Source organism: Meleagris gallopavo, chromosome 1, assembly GCF_000146605.3.
Source record: "Meleagris gallopavo isolate NT-WF06-2002-E0010 breed Aviagen turkey brand Nicholas breeding stock chromosome 1, Turkey_5.1, whole genome shotgun sequence".
Lineage (NCBI taxonomy): Eukaryota > Metazoa > Chordata > Aves > Galliformes > Phasianidae > Meleagris > Meleagris gallopavo.
In genome coordinates this window covers 31,576,629-31,592,604 of record NC_015011.2, presented here as the reverse complement: position 1 = coordinate 31,592,604, position 15,976 = coordinate 31,576,629, and the positions used below count along the sequence as shown (strand labels likewise).

The 15,976-nt window shown below is 34.5% G+C and overlaps 1 protein-coding gene across 2 annotated transcripts in view; it reads right to left on the bottom strand.

Annotated features, from left to right (window-relative positions):
• The window catches only part of SLC16A7 (solute carrier family 16 member 7), a 61,585-nt gene extending 46,471 nt beyond the window's left edge, over window positions 1-15,114 (bottom strand). Inside the window, exon 1 of one of the 2 annotated variants that reach the window (XM_010707618.2) lies at window positions 15,093-15,114. The gene's annotated coding sequence lies outside the window, so the exon portion shown is untranslated. Of the gene's footprint in view, window positions 1-12,330; window positions 12,381-15,092 lie in introns of those variants that run through there. The other variant, XM_010707624.3, reaches the window with a different exon arrangement.
• Window positions 15,115-15,976: the final 862 nt, after the last annotated feature.

Below are 15,976 nucleotides of genomic sequence, written 5' to 3'. Positions count from 1 at the left end.
CCAACAGACAAAAAAAAAACCAAAAAAACATTTTTAAATGCAACTTCCTTATTTATCTAACATTCAACATTTATGAATGCATTTATTTTGCAAGGAAAGCAATAACAAGTCTTCTTTTAGCTGAAAAAGAAAAAAAACGCAGCATTTCAGATGAGGAGAATTTTAGAGACATTAAAAGCTATTAAAGATTAAAGCCAATGTCTCTTAGCTTCCAAAAATATTCCCCTTTCTCTTCACTGTAAACCTAACAATTTCAGTGCCAATAATATTTTTAATTGAGAGTGAAGGAAGCCTTGTAGCATATTTAATTTGTTGATTATATGATAACAACAGTCTCTCCATGGTTCATCTTAGATTGTTTCTCTCTCCTTGGCAAAGAAACATATCATTTTATTATTCTGAATTTAACAAATTCCATCTCTAGCAGGCCAAGTGAGAATCTAATTTCCAAGATCTTCTACTGGAAAAGTTTGACATCTCGATTTTGAAAATCTGAAGTGATGATGTAGCAGCAACCTTCTCTTTTTGCTTGTTGCAAATGAAAATGTCAATCCTTGAAAGACACAGTACTCATCCCCAAATGTACAGATTAATAGAAAAAGTCAACATTGGCTTTGCATCATACATGATCTATATGAAATCATAAATGCAAATCCGATAAAATCTGCACTAACAAAATAACTCTCTTTTGTATGAGAGCTGCTCTGAAAATAGCATTTCCTATTTTATTTTTTGGCCCGTGACATAAGAGGTGGATGTTGGTGTTGTGGGAGAAGAGGTTGAACCTTCCTACCAAAATCCCATTCCATGTTGTTGCCATGTGACAGATGGCAACAGAGGGGCAGTATGACACAATGGCTTCTGACATGGAAGTATGTATGAAGCAAGGGTGTGTCAATGAACTCCTCCATGCAGAAAAAATCGTACCCACTGACATTCATTGATGCTTGCTGAACATTTATGGAGACCAAACAGTGGATGTGAGATCACCGAGACAGTGGGCGGTGTGTTTCAGCAGTGGTGACAACAAGAAAGACAAGACATGCTCCAGATAGATAAGCAGCTTTTTATGAGCATGACATGCAGGCTCTTTTTCATCACTAGCAAAAATGCATAGTTAATGGTAGTCACTATGTTGAAAAATAGTGTTTTGTAGCTGAGAACTTGTACTTTCAAATATTGTAACTGTGTTCTTTGTGTCTAACGTAGCATGGAAATAAGAGGCTATGAACAAAAGACATTAATTCAGGGCAAAATAGCATGCCCTGTATAATATTTTTGTATATTTATGTATAATATATTTTTTTTTAATCCTCAATTGTACATTTTCATCATTCATTTTATTTTCTGTATTGTCCCACTTATCTTATTTAAACCGTTTTTTATTTTTTCAGTATTTCAAAAGCTATGCTCATAATTACAAATATAACAAGAAGATTCAGTTCAGATTTCAGATAAAATATTTGACAACAAAGCACAAGGTCACCTTTTAGCCTAATGAATGGAGGTTTTGGTTCACCACCATTGACCCTGTTTGTACCATATTCTGTGTTAAGTCACGCATGGAGTTGGGGAGAATTATGCAAGAAAATGTAGGCAGATCCGGTAGCATGTAAGCTACACTCAACTCAGTACTCAGTTCTCCCCTGCCACTGGAATTTGCTTCTAGTCATGTTTTCAATTTCTTCTTCCTGTTTTTTCTAGTCAATTCAGTGAAAAACAAAACAGAACAAAACAAAACAACAACAAAAGAAACTGTATTTTCACACAAACTTTTCTTTTGCATTATATAGCACAGTCACAAGCATTTAAAAAAAAACAAAAAAAACCCACAACCTTATGGCTTGCTATCACTCTGCAGCACATTTTCCAATAGCTGCTCTGGCCTCATCTGACTGTCACTGAATACCATAGCATTTCTGGAGATCTGGCATGCCAAATAGCTTTCAACAGTGAAATCATTCAACAGATTTTGGAAAGGAGGTACATCTGGGCCAAGCTGCTGAGTGTTACAAAATAGTAATCATCAACACAGAATTTCCTACATGTTTATAAGAAAATACAAGTTTTTATCATCTTCAGCAAGTGAACTGATTGAGCAGCATTTTAAGAGCAAATATAGTGTGATTTCTATTATTATTTTTTTAACTACTTTCTTTAGATTGTGCCCTGTGGTGTGGCATCCAGCATACATCCAATTGTTTCTTTGGAATGATCACTTATTATTTCCTGTCATGTATTTTTTATCTATGATCAAATCCTGAATCAAGTTAGAGAGAAAGGACAGGTGAACTTACAACCAGACTCAGTGGATAAGGAATATCTTCCAGAAACACTTTTTTTTTCCCCCTCAGCTTCAGAACCTTTTACAAATGGGGAGGTAGAGGGAAGGATGAAGAAAAAAAGACGTCTATTATTGGAACTAAATTAAGGAAAACTTTTCACAGCCTTCTTTAAAGTTTCCAACAATCAAACGTGCATGAAACTAGGGGGTTTAGTTTTCCCCAATATATCTCTGAGACAAAAGTCATATGAAAAGTTAATACTGCAGCCAGAGTAGTTGAAGAAAAAGAGATTGACTGAGATAGGTGAGTAAAAAAAATTCACATCATTCTAAAACCTTAGTAGTTAATTTTCCGTTCATCCTTTCTTAGGCATGTCTGTCTTACTTGTGCATGCAATTTAAACAAACAAACAAACAACAACAGAATACTCTTAACAGGTAAGCTTTAAGCAAGGACTCAGAAATATTTTTAAACTGACCAACCATTTCATGAATTTCAGTGTCTATAATCACTTATGTCAAGACAAAGCAAAGATTTGTTTTCAGAAAATGCAGAAATCTTATGCTGTGCACGACAACTTAGTATGAATAACATAGGAGTAACTTAGGGTGCAAGGCAATAGGAACTCTGTTCTGTGTATGCAAGATTTGAGCAAGTTTCTCATAGGGAAACTAACAAAATGCAATGTATTTTGAAAGCAAAATCATTTGCATTCGTATAGCTCCCACCTCATCAGATTCCAAATTTATAGGAGCTGTAGGATTATAAAAAACTTTTAACTCTGGGCTGACTATCCAGACTTCAGATTAATGTTGCCTGTGCCTCTCTGTGATTTTCTGGGAAGAAATATGAACATCTCTTCTGTATGACAAAGAAACAGTCAGTCTCAGACAACGGAGCTGCAAGAGACCACAGTACAGACACAAAAGACATATCTGAGATTTCTGGACAATTGCCAAAAGTCCTAAAATTATGACCTGAACATATTTCCAGATGAAAAACAATGATCTGCACATCAGGGTACAAATATCTGTTATATATAATAAACGAAGTCATAGCCTATAATTCAACTGCAAAGAAATACAAAGATTAACCCTTTGTCCGTTAATTCAATATTCTGGATAATATTTATATGTTTCATATTATCATCTGCATTTTAATTTACATTTGGTAATCCCATTTCCCACCATTCATTCTTTTTTCATCATTTTTTTCATACAAAAATCAAATAGCATTTAAAAAGATTTTTTTTTCTTTATAATAGTTTCAATTACTTACTTTTATTATTATTATTATTTACTTAATAGCTAGAATAATCTTATTTAGAAATGAGTTTTAAATTCAGAGTTCAGTAAGCAGTCAAGTATCAATGGAAGCTATTTTCCATTGACACTTCAAATACCTTTTCTAAAAATGTTACAAGAAAGTTTCAGCTTTACAAGCAATGACAGAGAACAATCAGCTAGCAATATAAAAAATGAAACAGACAATATTTCCACATCCTTTAAGGTTTACCCTGTCAAATTTTACAATTCTGAGGACCAAACAACTGAAGGAAAAATTACCAGGGATTTAAACTAAGAGAATGAGGAATTCAAATTATTCAACTATAAATGTTATTCTTTTTCAAAATTGAAATTTTAATTCTATGGAAATATATGAAACTTTCTACCGGTAACAAAAATGAAGAAGGGGATCAAACTATTTCATATGTAAGAGAAAGATTTACATGACACAACTAGCAAAATCCATGTAAGCATGTCATATATACATAATACTTCATGAAATACAAGCCATAAGGCAACTAGAACACAATGACCAGCACTAGAAATTATGCCAAAAGGAAAAAAGCCAAACTCAAGCAAAACAAAACCAGTCTCAGTTTTACTCCATACACAGCCTCTTGGAAATAATCCTACATTTTTTTCAGGACTCAAACTACAAATTCCCCTGCTACTATTTGACATGCCACTATGGTCCACCAAAAATGACAAGGAAGTAAATTTCATACTAACAGAGTAACTTGCTGAACCACCCCCAGCTGGCTGAATCTAGATACACGCACCAAGTCATGCTGCACTATGTCAAAGCTTAAGTACAATTTTCCTACTTGCATGGTATGCCTGTGACAAATACAGCTTGAGGTTTCCAACAACAGATCTGCTGTTATTATGGCAACTGCACAGGGTAATAAAAGAAACCTCGTGAAAGTCACACATGACAAAAGTTGAGAGGAAAGCCTTGGTAAACAACTGCTTCCCAGAAGCCGGAACTGTGATTGTTCTTTCAAGTACTTCTAAAACTATTTGGTAGTCTGTGAGTTACATGAATTTCACAGACAAATGATTATTTATCAGTACTACAAATATGCAGATGACACTAGATGCTGAAATGAGAATTTTGTAAAGCAGGCCTTAGGCCATCAGAATCTATTGATTTTTGATTGTTATATCCTACTGGCATCAATTTATTATTTGTAGCAGACTTCTTCCTCACTTTTAGGGTGTAAGAAATAAATAAAGCTGCTTCTCTGTTCACGGAGATGTTAGGAACTCACAAAGCAACAAAAAGTGGATGTGTCTTTGAAACGTTTGTGAAATAAAATTGGATTTTAACCTGATGCTTGTTTAAATAAATAGGGTATTTCTGGTTACTAATATAAATGTGAAAAAGGAGAAGAAATCAAGAAGAAGAAAAGAAAAAAGAAAGAAGAAAAGAAAGAAGAAATAAAAAAGGATTTTAACATATAAAATTCAGCATTTAAAAGAAATAAAGGAAATACGTAAACTTTGGAGCAACATTAAAATAATGCAAAGCAATTTTTACAATTTGTGATGATGTAAGACATCTCCTCCCAGGAACTGTTTCCGTGGTGACATGACTTCTGAAAATCCAGTATTTCTTAATGTTGGATAAATCTTTTCAGTTCTGAGTAGGCAGAATCATATTGTACCATTTATACAGTGCAAAGATCAAGAAGTTGCCAAAAATGCGTAGCTAGGCACTTATGATTCATGCCACAAGTTCAGAAAAAATCCTGTTTTAGCTTCACTACACATGCAATACTCACAAAGCAATCCATGCTCTGGAAACATGTTCAGACATTATCTTCATAAGAAATGAGGAAAGAGCAGTACTCCTTCTTTCAAGAGTACACCTCTCTAACCTGCCATTTTAGACACTGAGATTATTTTTGAGAGGCCAAGATCTAGGTCACCAGTTTGAAATTACCCACAGAATTATCAGCCAGTGCTTTTTTCTCTAATACTCTGTACATGTGACCATCAAGCCAGTATTGACTTTTGGCTGTCTCAAGAAGTCACCAACATACATGTCTTCACAGCACTGGCCAGACATTACATCCATCTTGCACCTGGATAAACAGCTATTGTATGCCAACACAGAGAACATCTGAGACAAATACTATGCTGTTGATGCCTAAGTGACGCAGATCTACCTTCATATCCCTAGCCCTTCCATCGGGAACTGCAGATGCCTCCAACAAAAAAATGTGCTCTGGGCCTCTAAAATGTATAAGATTTCCCTTAATTTCTCTAATACCTACACACAGAAAGAAGGCCCTAGATGATATACAGATAACTAGACAAAATAAACTGGCAGATCTTACACTAGCTGCATTGTCATTTGACCATGACAAATTTGGGGCTAAAGAACTAAAAATCATAACAAAGTCTAAAAAATTTCTACAGATAAACACTTTGGGAAGATGCCATCATCAGTGTTTAAAATCTCAATATCATTGTTTGCTATACTGAGTTTCTTTTTTAAATATGAGGGATGCTACAAAGCTTCAGGAGTATCTTGGATATAGATGAATGGGGAAAAAGTGGATGGGGAAAACAGAGGGATAAATGGATGAATGGATGAATATATGAGAGAAAATTAATTGGTCTTCAGTATTCACAGACAAGAAAAAATTTCAACTTGTGCACTCTTACAGTTAGCAGAGAAGGAGAGATGAGGAATTTATATTTAGCTAAAGAACATCTCCCCTTTGAGACATGGAAATTCAAACATAAATGAATTTGAGGTTAACTTGCCCTTCAGCCACCTCGCTGTCTGAAGTGAAAAATGGTATCAATTGTTACACTTCAGTCTTTAGATTCAATGTTGCGACTTGGCTGATAGGAGAGCTGCAATAACCACTGAAGTCACTTTTTTGTAATTGATGTATTTAATTGTGATAATGCATAATACATCTAGCATTGAAGGGTTGGCTTCTGTAATTTCTTTTCAAAACTTTCAGTTCAGCTGTACAATACTCAGCAAATCACCAGTTTTACAGTATGATTTGATTAAACACAGGCCTAGCACAATTTTATTGTTTACATCTGCTGCTTGAATTATAGTAACTTTTATTTTGGACCTAATTATATTTTCCCATATTAACACATCTCAAACTGCCTCTGCTTTGTCAGTCTGTTTAATCAGTGTTGCACAAGAATACTGGGCCCCTGAGCCTAAAATTATGTATATTTGCTTGCCATTTTCTTTTCTTTTCTTACTGTTATCACACGAGTAATTCAGCTGCACTATGCAGCCAGATGTTACTACATACTGTTGATCTAATTCTAAATCCTTTTTGCCAAGTCAGAAATGAATATCATGGGATCATTTTGAACACATAAAGTACTTACTGTGGGACAGAAAACAATGTGTCTTCTGTGAAGGATGAAATGCATCCCACAAGGCTTTTCAATAGACAGTAATTAACTCTTCAATATTTTCATACATTGTAGCAAGTCTTCCTTGTGAGTCAGAGATGAATTACTAAACAAAGAACATTAAGGTTTGCTTCAATGGTGCATTTCATAGTTACTGATACAAATGAGTTTCCTAATAACACATGAAGAGAGTTCATCACTAATAGAAAAATTTCTAATCTACAGAATTACCTTCCTTTCTATGTCTTTTCCTATTTCTCAGTTAAAAATGAGTCACATTTTGAATTTAAGATCAAGGACATAACTGTAATTTTATGAATTGTAATGAACTTAAAACTCAGTTCATAAACTCTGAGAATCACATCTTACTAAACAGATAGATAAATAGATAGCTAGCTAGATAGATAGATAACCCAAGTCACTTAAGATATGGAATAAACACTCCCAGGCACTTAAATTAAATTTAAGTGTTCATAGGGTCAAACTTGGTTAAAGTACTTTTTTTTAATTGATTCTTGGTTTGTCACTAAGCAGAATTTCTTCTTCCTTTTCCATCTTTCTTTATTTCACTATTCAATATATTTTTGAAGTGCCTGTTTTGTGGGGATGAGGGTGAATAAAAGGAAAAATTACTTCTTCCTTTGTCTTCTGATTTGCAGAGGGTATAATTTTGCCCTCATTCAAACAGATCTTTTCAAATGTTAATGATGTCAACTCTCTAATTGAATGGTTGTTATAAAACTATTCGGGGAAAAGGCTTTCTGTTTCACAGTTTAACTTCTGCACTTGAGTAGCTAATCTCAGGTCACCATGCTGATTCACCTTCTTATAACTCTATCTCAATTGTATCCAAAACCCAACGAACTAAAGGGTTTTCTGGCTGCCACTCATAGAGTCTTTTCAATTTTGTTCAGTCAGTTGTCCCCTAAATCATATCATCTTAATCGCCTCCTTAGTCCTTTACCTTTCTACTGCATCTCTCAAGGTCTCACATTCACTTCTTGACTGACACAGTTCCCACTGCATGAAGGGACAAAACCAAAGTGTGTCAAAGAGACTTTCAACCCCACAGAGAAACTGTTTTAGTTTTGCTTTTCTGTCTCCCCTCCACCTAGCCCACCAGCAACGCAGACCACTCGAGCTAGGCACCACCTGCCTGCTACAACAACCTCAAGATGAATTTGCATCAACCTGCCAGTTGAAATGTAGATTAAGTTCTCCTTCTTGAGCCCTAAGTCAGATGTGTTCAGGCAAGTGCCAGCAAACAGCATAGGCACGTGTGTGATAAACTTCCTAACTGTTTTCCTGGGAGCGCTTGCCACTCTGTGCAGCCTGCCAGGACAGGTTCTCTTCCAGCAGCACCCTGACTGCCCAGGCTGCACCAGCATTTCCCCCGGTCTGCATTCCCAAGGAAATGCAGGCTGCAAAACAAACAAAAAGAGCAAGCCAAAATTTTCACAACATATTATCAAATATATTTTCTTTTTTCACAAATATCTGAAGTTTACTGTCAATAAGAGCAAGAGTTTCAGCTTTAATGAATGTGGCAGCAGTGGAAGAGAACAGAAAAATGACGTAACATTTCATGCAAACACTTCTCAATTTCACAAAGGAGAGCTCCTTGTCACAGGACATGATGGACCATAATAGACATTCCCTTTTTTTTTACAGACTACACATACCCAGCCAACTTCTTTGGGGAATGATATATTGAGCTGATTGGGACATTAATTTGAGATTGTATGTCAGCTTTGACATGCATTGTCAGCTTTCATGTTCTTGCAGGGGACACAGACTATAAAACATGGTGTTAGACCAGTGAAACTAGCCCCTAAATATTTCATTCTACAGATTGAAGGATTCTAGATTGCATGACCAATGTAATTATCAGAGTTTTAGAGAGGATTTCTCTTAGTGACCTCTGCATGTACTTAAAATAATAACATACTAGTTCCTAATTACTGACTAGTCCTTCTCCTTTGAGAAGGGAAAAAGTAATTACACCAAAAATTAACAAAAAACTGTTTCAGGAGATAAGTTGTAAGAATTTTCTATAAGAATGCTTCCTTTTCTGTGCACCTAAGGATAAAGTTTCTTCTTTTCTTTAATGATGCATATTTTCAATGCAAATCCAGAAAGAGCATACTTTCCTACAATGCACTTTGAACTTTGTCTGGAAGGTCAAAAAAATAGGGGAAAAAAAGTCCTATTTCTCAAACTAGCCTGCAGCCATGCCAGTACTCCTTTTCTTAAGACAGTCACTAAAGAGGTGGGTTTAAAGCTTTTTATCCTTCTCCCACAGATCCAGATTTCAGAGGACACCTTGTGGACTGCAAAATTTTGCAGCCGCTGTCAGTGGTTTAAGTTTCCCTGAACATATTGCAAAAATTAACTATTTTGAAAAAGAGAGTAACTATTATTATTAAATGCAGGAGTTAGTCTTTGGAGGCTAAGTGATAAGAAATTTCTTGAGAGTAGGCAAGAGAAATAGCAAATTTAACTAAATCTAAAATAGTTTGCTACTAAGCACTGCAAAATAGTGGTTACCAGGAAAATGCTCATTTCTTCAGACAATATTCCCTATAAAAATCCTCAATAAACAATGTCATTATCTCATCCAACAAAGGCTGTATTCATGCTATATTTTTCCCTCAAGGAAAAGACTCTTTAGCTGTTGCGGGGCACAGACACAAGCTAATTATTCTTTCTGGACCAGAGCTAGAAAGCCCAACACACCTAGACACTGCTTTCTGGACAAATGACTGCTAAGAAGAGCATCTTCCCCTTTTCGTTTACCATTTGCAGCTCAACTGCATGATAGCTCGAGAGCATAAATACTGTTGTCAGGCTGATCGCAGGAAAAGGAGGGGGATGCATGGGACAGCTGGCCAGCAACAGATGGGGATATGCTGTTTCATCTCATAGGTTGATACAGCTCCTGTTGCAGCACATGCTGTCCAGAAAGAATCCTAACTAGTGCAGCATTGGTCTTCCAAAGAGGACCTGGCTTTAAATGATCACTGAGTCCTAGAATTTCTTCCTAATTCCCTATTCACTCCTTAAGTAGTCCAGTCAGTCAAAGTTTAGATCCATTGTTTGTGCTGGAATTAATTATGCCTTTTGGTTTAGGACAAGGTGAAAGCATCCCATAGAATTCTCCCATTTTGTGAACAGGACTTGATACATCTGGTTTAAGATTTCTTGCCTTTAATGAGAAAGTTCCTTGCTTTTCTAATCACAAGAAATGCAAAAAGGTCATCATCTGTCCCAGTTACAACAAAGATGATTGCTTTCACTTCAGACTTCATAGTTATACTGGCTTTGACCGTCAACTGACTTCTGAAACAGTTAAGCTGCATTCAAATTAGACTGTTGTTATTGAAATTTACAGTGAACAGAATTTATCTTTTATTCATTCTCATCTTTGTATAGACACCTAGGGTTTAATTTTGTTCTTTTGATACTTCAAATTAAATATTATTTGAAAACCAAAAAGCGAAACTCATTTGAAAACTTATAGAAGCAGAAATGAAGATACCAGTTCATTCTGACCCTCCAAGCAAAAAGAAATGAATAAATTAAACATCTATGCCTGTTCTCTTTATCAGGGTGAACTGTAGGATTCTTACTCCATGGAAACTCACTATGACCCAACTAGTGATTGTATGTCAATTTAAAGAATCACCACCTTGTCTCATTACCTTAAAATGTAGATACTGTATATTATGGAAGAAGTTACCTATACATGTCATAAACACCATATTAGAGCACAGTAATCCTTTGTAAAGACAGAATAACCCAAGGTTTAAAATACCAGACGCTGATATATACTAATGGAAAAGATGAGAATACATAACATGTAACAAGCAAATCAAAAGGGATTGCAAAACAGGATTTGGATGAGAAATATTGCTTTGTTGCATTACTGTCTGTGGCGCTGAGTCTTTGTACAAAAAGTGTTACAACTTCACACAAGTTATGACAAGACACCTTAAGCTGATATTTAGTAAATGTTTAGAAATTTTATGCAAAAGACACTCGTATGATCACATACAGATCCACAAGTCTTCAGTGAAACATTGTTTTCTTTATGCTTTTTCCCCTTTTATAATCACTTTCAAGTAAAAAAGATCTTTATCGACAGCAATATATAAACACAACTTTGTACTAAATTATTTTTAAACATACAAATCAAAAATTAGAAAACATTGTGTTAGTAGTCATTAAATGTTATTTCTGTATTAGTTATTTATTTATTTATTAATGAAGAATCAGTTTACACAAACATATATGCAGTCTGATCCTTCTGGTTCATGGGAATGCCTACTGATTTCAAAGGGAATCTGCCAAACAGAGATGCATGTTTTACAGCATTTATCAAGAAATATTTAAGTTTTAGAACTAAAGGAGCAATTTTAGTGAATGCTTACACATAGCATTACACATTTTCATCAGGAGTCCTGATAAAAAAATCCACAATGTCACAATATAAGCTCTACAAGAAACAACTGAATATGAATAAAATCAATATTCAGACTAAATGTTTACAGATAGGAGCATTTAAACAAATGGAGTGACCTACAGTTAAGTTTACCTTACTCCCTTTGCTGCTTAATCTATCTCATCACAAATGAGAACATAGCTCAAATAGAGTTTTAATCCAGATATGGACTTAATTTATGGAACAAAATTTTGCCTTTTCTATCTCTTTTCTTTCTCTTCAAAATCACAGTGCAACCTTTCTCTTTGTTTTGATCTTTCTATACTTTGAGGCCTAGAATTTACCCACTACCAGCTTACTAGCTACCAACTCACTGTTATTACTTAAATAGTTAGAATTATTATTCTAACCTATTATTGCTGCTCTAGTTTCTTCATATACCAGACATTATTGCTAGTTTTACACATATATTATGTAATATCCATGCAAATCACAATCCCCATATCAGAGTTCAAAGTGTAATATAAAACCACAAGTATAGATGAAATTACATAGTTTATAATTCTCATACCTTATTTAATTGTGATATGTACGGTTCATAGCTTTTGTAGCAGTGTACATCACATACACTGACACTTTTATGATCAAGGAAAAGCATCTATGATGATTCACTGTTGCTAAACCTGAAATAGTAATTTGTTGCAGTATAATGAATGTACAGAATTTTAAAAAGAATCATGATGATGGAGATAGTTGAGTGTTCTGCTAGTTTTCAGAATCTTCAGTACCATGAATCACATATGGCAATTTTATTTCAGATTGATGGTCATTTCCATTTGTCATCCGCACAAACTTGATTCCATCAGTTTTGTATTGTTTTGAATCACCAGATGACATTTTCTCTGCTCTAAAGACTCACCATCTGAGTACGTAGGAGTTAGATCCAGGTGAAACATTGTCAGCTGAACTGAAATTCTTTATAGATCTTGAGTACCTTACCAGAAAAAAAAAGAAAAAAAAAAAAAACAGAAAATAACCCACATATCTCAATCTCCCTCTTTAGTTTGGAATATTCTTTCTCAAATTAGAGAAGATATATCTTGTAGACAAGCTATATCTACAAAAATGGAAAATCAGAAGAAACAAACAAACAAGCAAGCAAGCGAACAAACAAACAAAAAACACTTTAATCAACACGTATGTACTCCCCAGGGACATTTTTTAGAGGCATTCTTTCTCATTTCCTAAAAATTTATATTTAAAGCTGCACTTGTATAAAGTAATATTGACAAATTGAAATAAAGTGGTGTTGAAAAGTTTGTCTGCTTTTAAGCACCACTGTAATTTTGCTGCTTCTATTTTGGTTATGTTCTTCAAGTTATTTCTCTCCTTTTTTTCCATGTGCAATCCACAAGAACAAAAAAAAATTAAGAGAAGTATGCAGTCAAGGCAAGAAAGTAAAGTACAATCATGATTTGTTACCATCACATGGAACATCAGTGAAATACCATAAAGTGATGTTTAAGCATCAAGCAGTGATTGTTTTACACATGTAACTACATTGCACACATCACTCTCTTTCTTTTCTTATGTGAGTTGATCACAGTTCTTCCTTCTCCGTGAATTTTGGAAGAAAAGATAAACAGATTTTTATATTCCTCCATTTCTTTACATCTTTTAACTGTTTAAGGGAACAGAGAGGGTTACTCATAAATCAATTTTGTGTGATAATCTGAAAAAAAAGCATTTGGGGAGGTAAGTTAAAGCAAAAGTAATTATCATATTCAAATCTGGCTAAGGTTGTACACTGCATCATGCTTGCTCAAACATGACTCCTTTATGTAAGGATTCAATGTCCCCTCTACCTTTATACTCTCTATATACAGAATACCTTTCTGTTATCTCCTTCTATTTTTACTAACAACAAGTGGCTGTTTTTACTCTGGAGATATACAGTACTTCTGTTCTACATCAGGGTGGAACTATGTGAATAAACACTGGAGCTCCACTGCCTGCTGAAAAACAATTTTTTTCTAATCTTCTCAATATTTTCTTTTTTCATTAACAGTTTATGTATAATATTTCATGTAGATTTAATGAGAATTAGTGAAAAAATGCAAATAAAAACATATAGAGAAAGGTATAAAAATGCTCAGTGGAAATGTGAAAACAGTAACAGTTGAGTAGTTTTGTCATTTTTGATTTTGTAGTTTGACCTAGTTACTTTGTCTTACTATGTGGTAAGCCATCAGTGTGCTTCTGATATCATAAGAATCGTGAACATGGTAAGAAAAATTATGGTCTCTAAACCATTAACTCATTCTATTGAAATCAATGATTGTTTTGAACTGTATTTTGAGCTCAGTAAGGACAGAATTAGTCCTTAAAGCTGTAAACTCTGATAGCAGAGGTGACACAAAATCAGCATTAAAAATCACAAGGTTCTCCATGGAATAAGCTCAATAAATATTTGTTTACAGTGAGGAATAAACAGCCCCTGTAAAAATTTTTAGAAGTATTAACCACTGGCAAAAGTTGGTTGGAGGTTGGAGGGAAGGAGGGGCTTGCCGTATATGAAAAACAGAATTGGAAATTACTCTTGCATTTGCTTCAGTGAAAGGAATCTAATAATTTTAAAGTGCCTACAGCTAAAACCAGTCATAGCACATTGAGTTCTGAGGTTGCAAAAGACTGAAACAGAGCTACTTGTGTCAATGAAATATACACCTACAGTGCTTGCTTTAAAAGCAGTCCATCATTCTTTATTATAAAAACCCCTGGCACAGCAGAAGAATCATGAAAGCGTTCAGCAAGGCAGAACAGCCTTCACTCCACTGCTTGGTTTCATGCAGTAGTATTATGGTTTTGCTGCCCTCCCAAATCTTTATGAAAATAAGATGTATATCATGCAGTCTTGTCTTGTAAGTAAAATTAATATTGCATTTATAAATTGTGTGTTACTTCAGAACGCATGGAATTAATTCCCCCTGTCACCTATGCCTACTGTTACAGAGATAATCTACTTTGCCTGTTGCCTCAGCCACATTCAACTTGTCTTCAAATCTACTTCCTGCTCTCACTCATCTTTTCCCATATCAGTTGTGAAGTTCTTGAACTTCCTCAAAGTTGTGCTTCTGCCAAACACTTTGCTTGTACTCTTTATCACTGTCTTATCATGCCCCTATTTCAATCCAAAATCAAATAACTTCCACCACATTCTTCACTCTAACTCACATTCACATTCCATGTGCACCAATTCTGAACTCTGACCTGAGCTTTATTGATACTTCCCTCTTTTTAAAGTTCCTTTTCACAAGTCTCATCTTTGAATTCTTGATTTTGTCAGAAATGTTGGCAAAATACAAGAAAAAAAGCTAATCAAATCTAAAAAGTCTGTCAAGAGTCAAGTGTCACTATTTATTCACATTAATCTTTGCTAAAACTCATTAGATATAGAAAAAGTGTAAGATTATTTCCTTCTGAAAGCATTTCACACTATTTTGTCAATATATACTACAAAATCATTAAAAAGCCAATAGAAAATATTGTGCAACTTGTGCTGCTGCATTGACTTCTCTTGCATTTAATTAGTCAACTAGTTTTGTATGGATTAACACAGTAATCTGAAACTACCTATTACATTAAGCAAAGACAGAAGGAAATAGAAAAACAGCATATTACCTGTCAGGGAGCTGCTGTTCAAGATAATTATCTGAACTTGATAGATACAGAGCCTTTGTTCAGCTTGAACATTTAAAGACTCTTTGGAGACCCGATTGGCTGTTGATCACACATGAGGTTTGGATGGTTTATTTTATGCGACCAATTGCCAAATCAACAAGCATCTCAAATTGCTGAGGCAAGAGAGGTAATGGTGAAGCTCAAGGCTCAGAACGTGATCCCACAGAAGGGCATCCTCCGTTTATGAACATTGCATGGGGTTTCTTTCACAGTTTCTTTGTCTGTCATACAGGACTTTTTTTATCATTGCCTGTAGAAATGTATACATTCAAAAGAGAGTTTAAATGCTACATATCTGGGGACATCTGAACATACTGTATGCCTAATGCTACAGGAATTCAGCATTTATAGAGATGCTGGGTGTGAACTTGCCTTCTAAAATATTGAGCATTAATATGATTTTGTTCAACAAAATAAAATTTTATACAAAATGATCTGGCAATCATAAGCAGAAGCTTAAAAGCAAAATGCATACACTCAGTCCAGCTAACAAGTTGCAGAAGTCTAATATTTTTTCTCATTTGAAGAAAATTGTCCAGCAATTAACCATAAATATGCACTTAATGTACACTTTTTCAGATTGTTCCAATTACAGACATAGTAAAATTCCACATTAGTCATTGTAGAGTAAATAGAAAATTCTTTGAATTAATAAGTAGTGCTAGTTACTATATTAATCAAAAAGGTGTGTTTTGCTGACAATAATACAGAATTTGCTTCAGAACTCCAAAATTTATTTTACATTATTTCTTTAACTATACAAAAATTCACCATTTTTGTATAGGAAAAAGAATCTAATTATTTGCAATACTGATGATAAAATA